General features: G+C 32.3%; 1 long non-coding RNA gene across 3 annotated transcripts; it reads right to left on the bottom strand.

Annotated features, from left to right (window-relative positions):
* Positions 1-1,008: 1,008 nt before the first annotated feature.
* Positions 1,009-4,912, bottom strand: LOC137490719 (uncharacterized). 3 transcript variants are annotated; one of them, XR_011010650.2, is made up of 6 exons: positions 4,162-4,912; positions 3,534-3,593; positions 3,345-3,430; positions 2,704-2,818; positions 2,330-2,441; positions 1,009-1,244 (listed from the first exon to the last, which is right to left on the bottom strand). It is a non-coding gene; the product is annotated as an uncharacterized lncRNA (long non-coding RNA). The 3 variants fall into 3 exon arrangements; XR_011010652.2 differs by having other exon boundaries at positions 3,345-3,427; XR_012401159.1 differs by lacking the exons at positions 3,345-3,430; positions 4,162-4,912 and having other exon boundaries at positions 3,534-3,590.
* Between the last annotated feature and the right edge of the window lie 4,556 nt (positions 4,913-9,468).

Raw genomic sequence — 9,468 nt, 5'->3', positions numbered from 1 at the left:
GCAAATCAAGGTAACTTTTTGGTGATTTATTAAAAAGATAGTTTACCCAAACATGACAATATCCTCATTATTTTTGTGGTTTTTATTTTTTTCTTCTGTTGAACGAAATTAATGAAGAATGTGGGCGGAAAGCAGCCATTGGCATCCATAGTAGTCGTCATTGGGTACACTTAGTACACACCCTGAAATAAAGAAATAACTCACTCAGTAATAAAGGTACAGGAGCTGTCACTGGGGTAGTACCCTTTCAAAAGATACATATTTGTACCCAAAAAGTCCACAGTGGTACCTCAAATGTGCATATTTGTGCCCAAATGTACCTAAAAATTACCTTTGAAGTATCATAATTGACCCTTCAGGTACAGATATACCCTTTGAAAAGGTACTGCCCCACTGACAGTTCCTGTACCTTTATTTCTGAGAGTGCAGAGTACAATAAAATATTTTTTTTTTACAATCCTATTTGCTGAAATAAAAGAAACAATCAACAATTGTGTTCTCAAGATTGTCAGAATGTGGAAGAAATACTGTGAGACTAAAAAGGCAGCCAGAAGAGAGATTAACATCAAATTTACTCTGTCCATAGACGCTGCACTGTAAACGATTTCTTGTTAAATTAACAGTAAGTTACTGGCAACAATTATCCAGTAGCTGCTGTATTTCATAAAACAGTAACATTACTGTTATACTAATTACATTAGTATTACATTTACTGTAAAATGTAATACATCATTTTACTGTTGTTGATTTTTACTGTAACACTAATTACAGTAGTGGTGCACATACTGCAAAACTGAAAACAGTATTTTATTGTACATTTTTACCATGAAGAACTACGGTATCTTAACGTTACTTTCATTATTACTGTATAGTATTTTACAGTTATTAAATGTTATTTTATTATATTTAACAGTGCTACTTTATAATGGGTAAAAAATTTTCAAAAATTGCACAAGTGTTGTTCTAACTGTTCAAGACGTACAAGAAAAATAAAGAAACTAAAACTTTAACTTCACAATAAAGGTTTATTGTGTAAACCATGCTAAAACAGTAGCAGTAATTCAATATAACAGAGCAACAGAACACTAATAAACAATTGATCATTAAAACCAGTCAACAATTAATGCATCAAAAATTATTACAATTTTAAAAACAGGTGAAAATACTGCTACAAGACAGGAAATGATGAAGGCCAAATGATGTGGAAAGGGACAGTGAAAAAGGGCAGCAGCATGATGATGATCCTGCAAAAATGACAAGCAAAATCAATCACTGAAGTAAAAACTAATCATCCCTCAAACCATTTAATTCATTCAGAAACGAAACACTGCACTGCTGTTTAAATATATATATAGCTGGGTATATATATATATATATATATATATATATATATATATATATATATATATATATATATATATATATATATATATATATAAAAAACAGTTTTTTAATTGTTTTTGTTGGTGAAATACAATTTGTTGTCAATTCACAATTACACTAACGTTAATGGGGAAAAGATCAGCGGGCATTGTTCTTGAAGATCGCTAGTCAGGTGTCCACACAGGTGTGTAAAAAATAAAGTCTCATCTTAACTTAATGTCCGACTCTGTATAGCTCGAATATCTGATTCTATGATCACACAACTAGTGCTTCCACGGACTTAAGAGGGGTGAACACAGTTCATTCTCACTTTAAGAGGCTACATATTTAACGTGACTAATGTTAATTAAATACTTTTAGGCTTTTATAAATTATAAATAAACTTTTAGACACGTATAAATCCACTTCTAACTTACAGACAAGATTGCGTTAGAGAACATGAAAGCTGTGGGTGATTTTTTTTTAAATAATGCTAATGATAAGTTACTGATATTTGGTTTGCATAAAACAAAGTAATCACTTAGCATTCATTTTTGGCAAAATCTGCAGAGAGGCTCAGCGACACGAGGAAATGTGTTAAAGTTGAGTAGAGAACTAAAGAGCAGTCTAGCCTACTTCATGAAATATTTGTGGTAATATTCTGCTGTCAATTCGTATTACGGTATTTCAATATGCAGCAGTGATGGCATGTAAGCGAGACAAATAAACATTTTATCGAGTCATTTCATACAATTTATTTATTGATTTATTTTTTATACGAACACATCTCCAGTGACATTTCCTCAAACTAAATCATCATAACGTTACTGTGCACAGCATCAGTAAAATGTTGAGAATAATTTAAATACTTAATTTTTTAAAACAGTCACTGCTGATTACAAACTAACATTAAATCTAAGCTTACAGAAATCCTGTATGCATGACAATATAAAGATGTATTACTCACTGATGTCGAAGCACTTCCAGGTCATCAGAGATGTAGACAGGACAGAATATGTGCTATCAAATGAGCTCTTGTGCAGCCTTTGTTGGACATCCAGGTAGTATGTTCACCCACACTGTAAGAAACAAAAACAGAAACAATTTATTAAAATGTGAGGGATAGTAAACATGTTTGGTCTACAGAGAGAAGAAAATGTTTACTTTAAGCATTGATCCTAATGAATCTATTTCTGAATTACATTTAACCTTATCACGGAAACAGCATTTTTGAGCTTTTAGACCAGGGGTGCTCAACCTTGTTTGCTTTAAATTAGAATTAAAACAATAAATCTCTGTCAAATAAAATACTTCAGATCTAAATAAAGTAGGTGATTTTACCTAAAGGTTCCTTCCCTCCAGTTAGTTTGGCTGCAAATCCCTCCACATCTGTGCTTTATTCGGTTCTTGTCTTAAGAGTAACTGGTGTCGCATTCCAGGTCCATCACAATTTGGGCTAGAAGGACAATATGACAAAAGACAAGACACATATAAATAAAAGTCTCAGAATAAAATATTTAAAGGAATAGTTTACTATTTTGCCACTATTTACTCCACGTGTTTTAAACTAGTTTGAATTTCTGTTAAACACTAAAGCAGATATTTTGAAGAATGTTAGTAACCAGTAACTATTGACATCCATATTTGAACCAAATTTCTTTAAAAAATACGAGTTTGTGTTCAATGGAACAAAATAAATATATAACTATTTTGAAACAAGTGGAGGATGCCAAAGATGCTATTATTTTCATTTTTGGGTGAACTGTCCCTTCAATTCAAGTGTCAAGCAATAGTCATAAAAACTGATGTGTCGCTTGAGGAAAACTAAATCAAGTACCTTCTGTGAACAAGCAGAATCATTATGCCATTGTATTCAGTGATTCTCTTTTACAATTTTCCCACTATAAAACGATAGCTTCACCATGCAATCCATGTTAAAACAAAAATGAATAGCATAAAATAACATATTGAACTAAACTTACAGTTTCCAGTTCCATACGCCCAGTAAAATTGCTAATAAACAAAGACTGGTGTTTTAACACCAGATTTTTTTTTATCTTAGGAACTGCTGGAAGAAGAAAAAGAGGTTTTACATGAAACTCCTCACAACAAATCTGTGAACAACTTGACATTTCAAAATCTAATAAAAATGAGGAAGACATCAACATTACCTTGAACAATCAAGTGAGGAGTGATTGGTAGCATCAGTTTTTTAACATCAATTACTGTAGCTGAAAAACAGATAAATATAATAAGAGTAAAATAAGACTTAAAATTAATTAATCTAAATCTATGGTACAACGATACCAATCTGTATGGGGTTAAAATACATTTGTACACAAATCATTCACTGACCCCATCAATTTCTCTTAGAATAGGATATATATATATATATATATATATATATATATATATATATATATATATATATATATATATATATATATATATATATATATATATATATATATATAGTGAACATGACTTTGGCTTATATCTGTGTACTCAGAACGTACACTCACCTCAGGTACACCTGAACAGCAAAAATTTAATGTACAATTAATAACACACTATACATCAAGCTCATTAACATTATTGAGAAATAGACAATAAATATGTATTTTGTTAATATTAACCTTAGCTTAAAATAATTCAACTGCATTTAATTTTCAGCTCCATTTAATAAAACAGTTAAGACTCATTTCATTATGAGTTTAGTTTAAATAACTAACTTACAGTTGAAAAATGTTACCATAATGATAGCTTAGTCAAAATGATTATGTGAAGACCAGAGCTTACCTTAACGGTAAACGTTTAACTTTTCATGGTGACTTCGCCTTCATTTCAGTGTTGTGCTGAAATAGAGAATTCATTAATGCAGTTAAGTTACAATAAGTTAATGACGTTGCCTGCATGTCGAGTCGTGTCCGTTCGGTTCTATAAATCGGCTACTTAGTGAACAGTAAAGAATCGAATCCGCCTAAAATTGATTCCTTTTTGTATATGATTCATTACTATTTCGTTATACTGCTTGGCCACACGCATTTATACACTAATTATACACTAAATGCATATTGCTGAATGTGCTTGTGAACACGTGTGATCAAATAGTTCCCGAGCAAACGGTTCAATTCGGTTCAATACGAGTCGCTCGAGTGCTGAACCGAACCAGTGCAAACGTGATATTGATCACAATATAGTAACATTGTTTTTTATTCACTTTACCAGCGAGATTATTACATATATCTGACCTTGACAATAAGAAATAAAGTTCGTTTGAAGTGTTTTGAGAATTAATATTTTTATTTTTTTTCTCCCAGAATTCATTTCACATCAATAAGCAAATGGTAATGGCGGATGAGAAAGCCCAGCTAATATTATAAATATTGCGTTTAATATGTCACGAAATGAAATTTTAACAGTGTTTCATGCGAGAATGTAGTTCTTACAAACTCAAATCTGTGGTTTATTTATAGATATCATGTGTAAATTTTAAGCGTGCTTTGCCGATAGCGGCAAGTACACCCGTCTGCAGCCCGCAGATCGGGGCGGGGCTGAATACGGAGCGGGGCTGCATATTCAACCCCGCCCATAAGTAGGCGGGACTGAACATGTCGCTCCGCCTACAAGTCTTTCATTGGTTCACGGAAACATATTGACGTTGATGTAATGTATGCTTTCGATTCCGGTTTTCATCTCTGCATGGTAAGTACACGTCTTCTGTCATGTAGCCTAAATGGTTAAATTATAGTGCAGTACACCTCACGGGCTACGTATTATGTGTAATTAATTTAATTAAAGGCCTTTAAGGAGATATGAAGTTTTTAAGCAATTAAAAAAAATTTTTCTGTGTTAGGGTTGGCATTTTCCAGATTAATCGTACAGTTGGTGGTCTTATTCACTTAAAAGAATAATGTAAACTTTAAAGAGTTTCGAGCAACACAGTACATCACATTAAGTTTATTGATATCAAAGATAATAAAATATATTTTTCTTTGTGGCATGTTCTCTAATTTACATATTCTAGTAATGTTAATGCTAAATATGTACAATATAAAACTTGATTCTTAACTTATTGATCTATACTACATTCTGTTTGCAGATCATTGGCATTGATATATATTCATCACTATGATTCTTGTGGAGCAAATTCTCAGTTTTATTTTAATTTATCTCAGTTTTTTCTCTTTTTTTGTTTTATTAGATTTTTGCTTTTATTTTTTAAAAAATATATTTATTTACACTTCATGTTCTCTTATTTTTTGTTTACTTTATAACCCATGAATGAAACTTATGCAAAGGGGAATGTGAGGAGGGGGCATGCCTAGTACAAACATATTTAATTCTTTGAGTTTAACTTTAATATACTGTATGTTAAGCGACATGTTGATGATTGTTGGTTATTTTGTACAGATGCCGCCTGAGACCCTGCAGTGTATCCTACTGAGTGTTGTCACACAGGATGGTGATGGGACATTTCTGCAACTCTCACTGACATCCAGGACCTGCTGAGCCATTGTCATTCATTCATTCATTTTCTTGTCGGCTTTGTCCCTTTATTAATCCGGGGTCGCCACAGCGGAATGAACCACCAACTTATCCAGCAAGTTTTTACGCAGCGTATGCCCTTCCAGCTGCAACCCATCTCTGGGAAACATCCACACACACACATATTCACACACGCTACGTACAATTTAGCCTACCCAATTCACCTGTACCGCATGTCTTTGGACTGTGGGGGAAACCGGAGCACCCGGAGGAAACCCACGCGAAGGCAGGGAGAACATGCAAACTCCACACAGAAACGGCAACTGAGCCGAGGTTCGAATCAGTGACCCAGCGACCTTCTTGCTGTGAGTTGACAGCACTACTTATTGCACCACTGCCTCGCCGAGCCATTGTCAGTAATCCAAAATTCAAGAAGCAGGCTGTGTGTGTGTGTGTACACATGATAAAGAGTACAGATTATGCCAAGCACTTTTTACAGTACTCTGTTAGTTTTAAAACTTTGAATTTTATGGTTGTGTCTTGCTTAAATATGTACTTCATTTTTTTTAGGCGTCATTAATCAGAGTGCTATATACTTTGACAAAGTGCTTTGTCTGTTGGGTATGGCGAGAGGGGGGTCCTGCAAGCATTCTTTTCAACAAATGACTTCCCAATATATTGCTCAGCAGATTGTTACTTCTGTAGTGGAATTTCACTGTAAAAAATATATAATTGTTTTTATGTTTATTAAAGGTAATAATAATTACAAACTGCTGTATATTAAATTATTATTATTATTTTCTATAAATTGTCAGTCTTCCTTTTGTACATGTGTGCATGTGCATACACAGATGTTCTGTAGGTGAGACATCTGACATCTAAAAAAACATCTGCCAGATTTCTACTTGAACCGAGAAAGAGGGACTTTCAACAGTGTATTGCTTTGTATTGGTGTTTTTACTGAAGATGAAATTGGTATGTATTTATCAGCATTTGTCAAATAAAAAAGACAGAAGTTTACATGAGTGCTGCACTTATTAATATCAAATTTATTTTCCTTAATTTGTGTCCTGATAGATAAGTAATAAATAAAACTGTCCATTTGTGCCAACCTATTAATATAATATTAAGTGCATTTAATAATTAAATGAAAAAGAATAACAATGTTGTATGTGACTCTTAATAACCAAACAAAATCATTATAAAAAATATTTTTAAAGATCTACAGTGCAGAAATGGATCCAGAAGGGTTGTTAGAAAGTGGTATTAAAGTATTTACCCTGTATTTACAAATATTACAAAATTAAAACCAAGAAGACTGCTTTTTAATTCAGTAATATTAAATTATAAAATTATTTGTAACTTATTAATTAAAATGTTGAACAGATAATTGAACCACCCAGTAGGTGGCAGCAGAGCACTGTCTTCATTCAAATGGAGAAACTGAACAAAACTTTAATAGATTGGTAAATAATAAATAATGAAATTGATTGCATCCATAGATGACACACCATGTAATATGAAAAAAATTAATAAAAAAATTTACTCATGCTGGAACATTTACATATAACAGATAATATACGTTTATATTCATAGCAGCGTCAAAGTAAAAATAAATCCATTATATGATGAAATAATCTGATTTAATAAGTAAAAAGGTTACAAACATATACTTCCCTTAATAAATAATAGCTTATCCCTGCTCTTAATAAAACTCAAAGCAGTGCAGTATTGAAAGAGAAACAATTGGACACATGGCCAATATTTTGAAAAGCCTTAAATCAAAGTATAATTTTAATATTTTTAATTGTAAATTTTCCAGAGATCTCTCCCATTTAAAGGTAAAAAATTGACTGAACTAAAAACACTGCATTTTTATTTTTATACTAATTTTTATATAATAAACCATTAAAATATCAGAATTAAAATCACTGCATTTCTTAAGTGACACCATTGTGAAAAGTCTTTTGAGTCTTTTGTAATATTTTTTAACAGGAGAAATACCATCATGAAATTCACATAACTGTTAACATAATTAACATATAAAACACTCAGCAAGAATGTCCACTTTTGTGTATTTTGTGTTTATTAACAATAAAAACAATATTTAAGAAGTTGTAAATGCATTTCCTGTTTACTGACATCACATAGTGGGCATTCACGCTATTACGTTTCCACTAACCAATGAAATTACAGGTGGGCGTGGCTGAATGTGCAGCCCCGCCCCACATTCATCCCCGCCCAGATCTGCAGGCTGCAGACAGGGGCTTCTCGATAGCGGAGATTCTGACCTCCAGGGTGTCCATCATCACTCATGTGTCCGGCGAAACGAGGTTATAATCGGCTAGACATGTGAGACTTGCCCCGGTCTCAGATGGCTCTATAATGAATGTGTTATGAAATTTAGTTTTAACCGTTTTTCATGCGGGAATGTAGTTGTTTTAAACTCAAGTCTGTGGTTTATTTTTAGAGATGGTGCGTATTTTAAAATATTGTTTTGAAAATGCGGAGATGTGACCTCCATGGTGATGACGGGTGCCCTAACCTCATGAATCCGTCTAAAGCAGGCTGGTCATTTTGACATTTAAGCTGACTTTAGTTTCATGAATCAATTACTTTTGTTCCAGTTTACGTTTTGGTTAAGCACAAAGTTATGTTGATTTAAAATGATTTAATATTTTCATGTTAACCTTATAAAATTAAGGTGCAGTACACCCAAAAATGGAAAACCAGGGGACAGTTTTATGCACTGAACAGTCTGAAGAAACTGGTTAGTTTATTTTTCTTCACAAAATACTTTGTCAAAAAATAAAATAAACATAATAATAATAATATAAAGTGTGTGTAGAGTTTTTCATGGTCATTTGCAGTACTGTATTTAGATGCACTGATTTTTTTCCCCAAATTCATTGTAAAATCTGCAGTAGCATACTGTTAATCATGTTCACAGTATGGAAATGTTGAGAATACATTATCATGCTGTGAAAACAGCAATATATACAGTAACACACTGTGCACAGCTTATACAGTAAACAACTGTTGAGAAATGCAGTATAATACCGTGAAAACAACAGAAATCGTTTACAGTGTGCATTTGAAATGCCTCATACAAACGATAATTCGTTTTTTCTAATTTGATGCAAAGATTATATAATACATACATAAATACATATAAATATACATACATTAAAAAAAAAAATTAAAAACTTGTAGGCATTTAAGATGCTGAAGACTGTTAATTGCATCTTAACAGTCTTGTGGAAAGGGTCTATGGCTGTGTTTTCCCCAACATTGTTTATTATATTTTTCTTTGTGGAGAACAGATGGAAAAACTTCACAAAAACAGGGTTAGAACAAGTGGAGGACAAGTAAATGATCCGGAATTAATTTTTTGGAGTAGTTTGAGTGTCAAGAATCATATACAGGTAAAACTAAAATAATACCAGTGGTTCCTGGTGATATATAAAGCTTATAAAGCAAAAAAGATCAGTCTGAAAAAAAAAAATCACCAGCAATAATAAATATTTATACAGCAATAATATAATTCAATATTTATTAATTACTTCCTTATTTGGATGAATGCAGCATTCATACAATTTCAATGTTTCTATGTTATTG

The sequence above is a fragment of the Danio rerio genome, chromosome 3, assembly GCF_049306965.1.
Source record: "Danio rerio strain Tuebingen ecotype United States chromosome 3, GRCz12tu, whole genome shotgun sequence".
In the NCBI taxonomy this organism is placed as follows: Eukaryota; Metazoa; Chordata; class Actinopteri; order Cypriniformes; family Danionidae; genus Danio; species Danio rerio.
Note: the sequence above shows the minus strand (reverse complement) of the source record. Positions and strands in the feature narration are given on the sequence as shown.